We start from the raw sequence: 9,587 nt of genomic DNA on the forward strand, positions 1-9,587 counted from the left end.
TACTGAAATAAAATAGAAAAATAGAAATAAATCATTAAAGTAAGACTTATGTTAAGGAGCTTTCTGTTAGGGCAAAGTTCTAAAGGGTGTCTGCTGCAGGACTGTGGCACTATTGCACTCCTCACTTATCTCTGTGAAATCTTGTTAATGTTCTGTTTCTGCCAACATACAAATTTACAGAGGTAGTTACTGGAGGGGTTTGATAAGTGTTCTTGTTTTAAAGTGCACATTGCACCTCTTATCCTGTGTCTTCTTTTGTGTGCAAGACCCAAATGTTCTGGGCAAACTCTTCTAGATGGAAGAGGGAGATCTGCCCTTCCTTCTTCTCCCCCACCTCAGCACTTCCTTTTTTGCAGGAAAGTAAAGAAGAAGGATTTGATCTGTGTGTATGTCCTGTGTCAGAAAGTGGCTCTTCATTAATGAAGCAGTAGACCCTGTGAGAGTAGAAATAAGGTTGAAGCTTATATTTTATTTCAGTTTTCTGTACTTTGTTTCAATAATGCACCACTAGAACTTTGTCATTTCCTTGCCTTCTGTCGATTTATGTTTTCACTTCTCATTATGCAGCCCAGAAGAACTTGAAGCCTGCAGTCAATCACACATTAATTTTGGTTTAAAAATTTGTGCTGCCAGTCCTATGTGCCATTTGTAACACATTTCTGGAAATCTGGTGGGATTTGTTTCTCCTCCCCATTTTTATCTGTGCTATGGATAAAGATCAGCAAGGTCAAAAGATAACTGATCTTGACCAAAAGGCTTAGCTGATGCTTGGCTCTTCTACCTCAAAGACTATTGCAAGCATTTCAAACTCAAAGTTTAGTCCCTTTTGCTTGGAGAAGTATTTGCTGGAGTAATATTTTTTTTTTGCTTTATAAAAGGTTTAAGCTACTCCTGAAAAAATTACTTTTTTTTTCATAAAGATATTTATCATGAAGTGGTAGCTGAGTATCAAAATATGATGATAGATATAATTAACAATTTCAGAAGCAGACCTGGAAAATACTTGTTGTAATCTTTACTAATCTAATGCTCTAGGCAAAATATCCTTTATATTTCAGTATGATTTGACAAATCAATTGGCAGTTGCAAAGAATTGTCAAGAACAACAGGGGAACGTAAATTTTTTAAAAATTAATCATTTTAGACTGTCACATAATTCATCATTATGCTATGATGAATAGACCCTAACTACTAGTGTATTCCACTAATACATTTCTTAATCTATTAATTACATTCTGAAGAGTTGTGTGTGTATGTACATTGGTATTTTCATCTACATCTCTATATGCACACACTTCCAGAGAGGAGAATCTTTTAACATTACTGACAGCAAAGCACAGATTCTTTATTAACCTGTTCATGACTCTGTTGTGAAGCTTAAGTATAAATACTTTGCTGTATTCTAAAACATGGATTTACACTTGGGAATAAGTTCTTGAATGTGAATAAATGCTGATTATTAGTTCAAAGGCCCTTGGAATCTGCATTGCAATGGTTTTGGTTTATCTTTTTTACTGTTTAGGTTTTCCTGTGTGTGTTGCCCCACATCAAAATGCAAACACCTATAAGTCTGACATAAATATATTGCAATGTCATAGGAACTGCTTTATGTGAAAACATCAATCTTGTGGTGTTTTCTTTCTGCTGAGGATTAAATATGATATATCTCAATATTTCATTATACCCAAACTTAAACAGCTCAGAGGCCAAGTATTGAGTAGAAGACTCAAGTTGGCAGAAATGATGCAGGAATAATAAGCATTTATTTTTATCAAAACAAGTGATGTTTAGCAGGAAAAGAAATAAGATCCACTGAATACTAATTCAGTCACTTCAGGCATGAAAATTGGAGCTGATTGGCCTTTAATGATTTTTCTCTTTGAAGCTATTAGTTCTCCCTATTTCATGTATTCCCCTCTAATAAATATAGAGTACCTTATGGTAATTTTAGTTTTAACAATTTATGAGAATGTTCTGAGTAACTGAATTAGACTTGCATATGGACTATCTAACATGCAGGCATGAGGTACAAGATGGATACATCTAGTCAAAAAGAGACTAGGAACTCAGGCTCTTGATTTGATCAAGGGCTGGTGACCATCTAAACAAAAATAAAAACTGATGCTTTGAAGACATTTTTGTGATTTGCAATGTCAGATTCTAAAAAGAGTAAAAATATGGGAATCTGTCCAGAATCATCATAGAATCATAGAATGGTTTGGGTTGGAAAGGACCTTAAGAATCATCCAGTTACAACACTCCTGCCACGGGCAGGGACACCTTTCACTGGACCAACTTCACTGGACCAACATCCACAAATTCTCTGGGCAACTTGTCCTAGTGCTTCACTACCCTCACAGTAAAGAATTTCTTCTTATTATCTAATCTAAACCTACTCTCAGTTAAAGCCCTTGTCCTATAGGTACATGCCCTTGTAAAAGTCCCTCTCCAACTTTCTTTTAGGCCCCCTTTAGGTACTGGAAGATGCTGTAAAGTCTCCCAGGAGCCATCTCTTCCCCCGGCTGTACAACCCCAACATTCTCTGCCTGTCTTCACAGGAGAATAAGCCTGCTTAGGCAAGATATGATATACACAGGCTGCCTTTTAAAATCTTATACTGCATTCAAAGCAGTTGGATCAATCAGAAAGAGAACGTTTGTGATCTTCTTCCTCTGTTGCCATTTTTATGCATTTGGCAAGGATAAGTCATCAGCAAAACTGCCAGGATGCTGGCATGATTGGAGTCACTCCTTTTGTGCTGTTTCTTGCCTGATGCAGCTCCAGATGGTTGCTGCTGTCTGAAAAATTCACAAGGATAGTAGTTAACAAGATATTTAAGCAAAAAGTATTTGCTACTGTTAGCAGCACAGTTCTGAACCTCTTTGAATCCAACGTGACATCTGATAAAATCTGCCTTTTCACAGTTTTCTCATAAATCAAATGAACAAAAAAAAAACCCTTGAACAAGCAAAAAAACAAAACCCATATAAAAAACACCCCAAAACACCTAAAACTCAGGTTGCTTTATTGTTGTTTCACTGTTTTTTTCTGGGAAGTACACAAATACCTTTTTCTTTCTGTTTTTAGAAATCTTTGTCCTGTGCTATAAAAAACAGATGCAATATCCTCAAAGTTTGATCCTGGTGTGTCTTAATGCCATGGGCACAGCAGTGTACCTGTGACTGACTCAGTTGTGTTTCAGAGAAAAATTAGTGTGCAAGTTGCTTAAACTGCCAGCTGTTCCATTGGGAAGTGGGGGAAAAGTGAGGTCAGCTTATTTTTACTGGGTTCACTGTATCTGTTTGCATGGCTGCAGTCTCTGAAGTCCACGTGATTCAACATACTGGAAAGTCTCAGATACCCAAAGGGGGAGCTGTGGGCTAGTTAGCACAATGTTTCACTGTGTGAACCCATCCGATGTGTCTGTGCAGATTTTGGTGCTCTTACTCAGTTACCCGACATCACAAATCTATTTTCTATGATAGCAGAAGTAAGTTAACTTGCTATCTGATTTGCTAACTACTTTGGAAGGAAAGAGCACACATTAGATTCTTGGAGATACATTTCTATATCAAATGCAATTTATACCATGACAAATCAGTTACATGATTTTGACTTCAGGTTGTTTAATGTTTATAATTAATGACTTCCCAGATCTCAAATTTTCTAGTGGAATTATTCACAGACTTGTAGATTAACATATGAGAACATGAATTCAGAACTGGAGATAATTAGCAGTTCTCATTAGTATTTAATTTTCAGTTGGTTATTCTGTCTTCATTTTTATGGAGGAAACTTTTGTGCCTTCAGATGTGGTGTGGGTTAGAGTTCCTGTGATGGCAGCACAGAGCCCAGATTCAGAGAAATTTTCAAAAGTCAGGCCAAGGAAGGTGTGTTGTTTTTTAAAATGTTTTGATTTTTTCACATTAAAATACTTGAGTGGAAACAGGGTATATGATTGCTGCCAACTGAGGAAATTATTCAGAGAAAAATAAGCATATATTTTAAATAAATTGAGTATCATATGTGTTTATATGTATGAAAATGTGCACAGAAGATGAGGAGAGAAGACAGCCATATGGTAGTGGGTTACAAATGGCTGTACTGCTTAGGGAAATTAATACTCTAAGCAATGATATATGTGGGCCTGCTGGGGTTCACATGTTCTCATGCTTGTGCTTTGAGAAACCAGCTGAATCAATAAACAAACATTTAAAAAACAAAACACTAAGCCAGCACCAAGTTTAAAAATTCAGAGAAGAAGTCCTTAAAAACTACTTATCAAAAAGGTCTGGGCTTCAGCTAAGACTGAAATACAAGTAAGATTAAAATGAGCTTGTTTATCTTTATATATTTGTGCTGCCCTGTAGCTACAAAGTATGTTTCCTATGTTTACAATTTTTTTGTCTTACCCTGTAAAAATATTTTATTAAATCAATATTAACATCTTTAAGTACTGAATCAGAGTAATTAAAAAAATCCTTTAGACACATCAGTCACTTTTACTCAAAATACATGCTTTCCCCTTTCATAAAAACCATAAAGCTTTTTATACAAGATTCCTTCCTTTCTCCTGTGTCTTTGTCAAAAACACAAACTTTTATCAGGAAAAAAATGCACTGGAAACTGCACAAAGGTAAGTTCAAAGCAAAGATATTTGGAGTTCTTTCTTCAGGACACATATCCATCTTATGAGGGACATGTTTTACTTTGCTGTTGGGGATAATATTCTCCCTGGGGGAATATGTTGAAACTGTTACAGCACGAGGGTGGGATCTGTATGGAGAATATTTCAGCTATCCCCCCAGCAGAACACAAACAGCCCAGCAAAGCTCCTCCATAGTGAGGTCTTTGCACTTCAACTAAGACTTTGCAAGGCCTTTGTGCCCTAACCCCACGTGAGCTGGACTTCTTAATGTTGTGCTTTCCTGGAAAGAAAACAAACAGGCATGGTAAACACCAATAGTGCATTGCATTGTTTGTTTAGGTCTGCTCTGAAGGAATGTTAAAAATCACATCATATTCATGTGAGAGTGGAGAGTGGTATCACTAAACTTATAAGGAAATGTAATCAGATCTTAATTGACTGACAACCATCAGCATTCAGTGTCTCCAGCAAGTCCAAGGTATGAGCAGCCTGTTTCTCCAGGGGAATGCTATGGGAAGTGGTGTCAAAAGGCTGCTAAATTCCAGGTAGACAACATCCACAGCCTTTCCCTCATCTACTAAGCAGATCACCCTGTCACAGAAGGAGATCAGATTAGCCAAGCAGGACCTGCCTTTCACAAACGCACTCTGGCTGGGTCTGATCCCTTGGTTGTCCTGCATGTGCCATGTGATGGCACTCAAGATGATCTGCTCCATGGCCTTCCCCACCACTGAGGTCGGGCTGACAGGTCTGTAGTTCCCTGAGTCCTCCTTCTGCCCCTTCTTATCTATGGGTGTCAATTTGCTAACCTCCAGTCAACTGGGACCTCCCTGGTTCTCCAGGACTGCTGGTAAATGATGGAAAGTGACTTGCTGAGCACTTCTGCCAGGTCCCATTTGGCCCCATAGACTTGTATGTGTCTGAGTGGTGAATATGAAGAATGTGTTCTAGTCTCAAACCATTGCTCAAACCCTTTGCTGATGTGACTGTCAATAACTTCTGTTCACAAGCACTTTTTTACATATGTACATCATCTGGCATTTTAAATTATTTTGTTTTTCTTGGGGAGGGGGATACAGGATGCATTTATCTGCAGATGAAATAGCTGTGCATATCCATCATAACTTCCTTCTCTGCCTATATTCTTTTACATCAAGTTCTTAGTTGTCCTGTCTACAAAAACATACTCTGTGGTCATTCTGTCCAGATGCCATCTTCTGAGGTTTTTGTGTTTGTTTGTGGGTTTCATGTTTTGGTTGATTGGTTGGTTTTGGTTTGTTGTTGGTTTTTGTTTTTTTGGTTTTTTTTTCTTTTTTTAATAACCATTCTAGCTGTTTGGAAACATGAATGGTGGGCTGAGGAGTTCCTAGTCAGGCTGAGTGTCACAGCGTGGATCTACACAGAGTTCTGAATTTCACTGTAATCAAGAGAGAAGGATGTGTCTAGCTTCAGCCAAAGGGCAGCCACTTCTTGCAAATCATCAAACAGGGACTGCAGCAAGTCAGGGGAAAAAAATCCCACAGTTTGATGTGATACCATCCAAATTCAAGGGGCTTTGGTGAGTTAATAAAAGTTTAAATGAGTATAGGGATGCTGAAACAGCTTCTTCACTGCTGCAACTTTAATTTGTCTGCCTGTGACATTACTAGACAGATTAATTTTTTTAACTGCTTTGTTGATGCCGAAGCCCAGGAACTCAATAACTCAGTAGTCTCCTCAACAAACTGTAAAGACTCAAAATCCCTAGAAGCCTTCAGGGTAACAGTGTGAAAACATAGGTCAAGATCCAATATGGGTAGAAAGATGTTTCTTGTAAGGATATGACATAAATCATCAACTGATCGGTTCAGTTCATATTCTCTATATGGATGTCACTTCTTTTTGCTTCTGGGGCTTTGTCTGGTTTTCACTTGCATGCCAAAAAGTAAATATTGGCAAGTTCAGGCCTTAACATCATGAGCTGTTTGCGATCCATGTATTTGTAAGGTACTCTGTACACTCAGCTGTATATACAAATAGAAATGCTTAGCTACCACTTACTGAGGATTAATATGTAGGATGAACTACAGCCTCACACTGTTTTCCAATTGGTAGTTTAAACTAGAGGATCTAGTGATTCTTATTTACGCAGAGGCATTTATTTATGGTGTCTTCTGATAAATATGAAATCGGTGTCTTACTTGGCAGAGCTTGTAATTTTTCTTCTCATTTTTAGGTTTAAAAAACAGGTATGTGAAACCACGACAGGTCTTCTCTGGTGGCAGGGGTGGCACCAGTTTTATTAGGCCATAGCTCTCATGCTAAATTGTATTGGGCTGGATTTTCCCTTGGGCTCAAATGCTATTGATGCAAGATTAAAAAGTTAACCCAAGGGGAAATGCTAAAACTTGCTTTTTTCAGTCTGCTCTGGCATTGACTGAGATGAACAATGTGAAGGTGCTTGTGAGTCAGATGGAGAAATGAATGTATGGGTTGCCTGTTCCCTGACATGTGTTGGCTCCGACACACCTAGCACAGTGTCTCATGCCAGATTATGGCACTTTGCAGCTGCTGGGATTTCTCCTTCCTGGAAAGGATTCATACTTACTCATTTACAGTCAGTCCTTCTAGGATGAGGCCAAAGGAGAACTTTTACAGTCAGTCCTTCTAGGATGAGGCCAAAGGAGAACTAAGGAACTGGATATAGGTCAGTATCATTAACAAATGAGTTCTGGAGTTCATCACTGCAGCTGTGTATGAAAGAAAGATGAAGGGCTGTTTGCAAAATGTTTGAGAAATAAATTAGTGGTCTGCTTTCTCAATAAATTATATTTTTAAAAGCATTTGATTTACAGTATGAAACATTTCTTAGTGAAGCAGTTGTTCTTCTGGTGAATACTCAGCTCCACCATAACTGAAGATGTGCTAAAACTTATGCCATGAATGGAGGCTGGAGACCCTTTATTCCAATTGGTTCTCCAGTTGGGGTTTAGGTGTTTCTTTATAATAGCTCCTCAGTTAAGTAGCTGAAAAGAGATTGTTGTGTTCTTCTAGAAAGCCCTGGAAGCTCACAGCAAAGGTTTGTTTTGAGATGGGTTGAATAGCACTCTTAGACCTTCTTTTTGGTGTGTGTTTTTTTTAAAATCTGAAAATGCACTTATTCTAGAAAACTCTCCTTTTCAGTGTGTTGGGTTCTGTGCATGGACCTTTCCTTGCTGCAATTTGCTGTGGAGTCAGGGAAGTTCCTCCCAGCTCTATCCTGCACTCTGAGACCCTTACTCAGAGACCTTCAGGTGTGGATTCATTCCAAGGGATAATTCTCTGTTAGTAGAGAATATTCCCTTTCTGCTGCCACAGCAGAACACAATATTGAAGACACTCAAAACTGAGACATAATTTTTTGTGGTTTTCATATGTCTTTACTGGCAGCAAACCAGCCCATGAGAGCTCACTTTTTGTCTGCCTGAGGAGGTTGGCACCTGCAGTGGGCTACTAGAAAGACTGGAGGAGAGAAGGGAATCGATCCATTTGGATCGATCCAAACCTGAGAATGAGGACAAAACATAGGAGATCTTTCATATCCTAGAATTATCACCTCTGTAGTAATAAAACCTATTACCTTTTTTTCTGTGACTCTTGGAAGGACTCAAGTTGACAGTTTTTTTTATTTTTGCTACATCAAAAAAGGTGGATCTCAGCAGCCCGGTTTATCCTCTCTCTCTTTTTTTCATCTTTTTATCCACAGAAGGAAATTGGTGTGTTTTCTGTGGTATTCTCAGTGACACAAAGACTACATCTAGTGTGTTGTACACAAGCCATTCATTCACTATGACATAAATCTTTAATCCTTTGATATGTCATAGCTTTCAAGTGCCATTTACAATTGTCAGTCACTGAATTTTTGGGAGATAAATATCTTTTCATCAAATGTAAAGATGCTTTCAGCTTGATTATGCTCTCAGCTAAATTGAAAGATGTACACTCTAACTAAATGAAAAAATAGTTTATTTTTTGCCTGGTTTTCTGTGTTGACTGATTTCTACCCAGTTCAGCAGAGACATGAAGAACTCTGCAAAATAAGATTTTTATAACTTTTAATAAACTAAGCTGCTAGGAAGAAGAAAGAAATCCAAGAATGCCACAGCTTAGGCAAAGGCATCAGTCATAGCTACTTTTCTTTCGTACCAGTGCCAGAAAGTCCCTCAAAGAAATTTCTATGAAACAGAAATTATTTCTCTGTTCTTAATACCTGTGGAACAATTTGTTCCCAAGCATGTGTATATCATTAGCTAAATACTTAAAAACAAACAGGCACAGTCTGTGTCAGTCTGGAGCCCGACTGAATTGCAGAGACAGCATGAAAGTGCATGAGGATGAGAAGGATACTGGGCTCCTGGACAATATGGACCTATACTGGAGGAAAGTTTTTAAACAGGATGATGGTGCATATTAGCTCTAACTGGCCTTGGATCAGCCTGTATGTGGAAATCTTAGAAACTCAACATTTGATAGGATACCCTGAGGCAGGTGAATAACTTACATGGGCAGAAACACTATCATACAGATGGAATTCTGTATGTGCTGGCACATCTGAAATGCAGGAGGATTTTCAGATGAGATAAGGAGTAGAAAACAAGAGTACCTCTGCTTTGATTAGTGTTTGGCTAAAGAGGAAACGCTGCAGCACCTGAGTGCTCTTTGTTCATTCAGATGGCTTGCTTTTATTTTCTGAGAGAGAGTGGGTTTGTTCAGGCTCACTTTCAGCAGTGATGACAGGAAGACATCACAAATTACACTCTAAATTATCATGGCTAAAAATCTAGCTAATTATCCAGGTCTGAAATTAATTAAATTTCTGCCTTTTCAGGTCCTGACCCAGATACCTGTTGATGGTTTTGTTTGGGGTTTTTTCCTCCCCTGCTGCTCATATCTGTTTTTCATCAGTTCAGTTCTGGATGTT

At 38.3% G+C, this 9,587-nt stretch overlaps 1 protein-coding gene across 1 annotated transcript in view; it reads left to right on the forward strand.

Moving 5' to 3' along the window:
* The window catches only part of NUDCD1 (NudC domain containing 1), a 39,335-nt gene extending 37,865 nt beyond the window's left edge, over positions 1-1,470 (forward strand). Inside the window, exon 11 of the transcript XR_010428535.1 lies at positions 41-1,470. The gene's annotated coding sequence lies outside the window, so the exon portion shown is untranslated. The remainder of the gene's footprint in view (positions 1-40) is intronic.
* Positions 1,471-9,587: the final 8,117 nt, after the last annotated feature.

Source organism: Pseudopipra pipra, chromosome 1 (assembly GCF_036250125.1).
Source record: "Pseudopipra pipra isolate bDixPip1 chromosome 1, bDixPip1.hap1, whole genome shotgun sequence".
Taxonomy (NCBI): domain Eukaryota; kingdom Metazoa; phylum Chordata; class Aves; order Passeriformes; family Pipridae; genus Pseudopipra; species Pseudopipra pipra.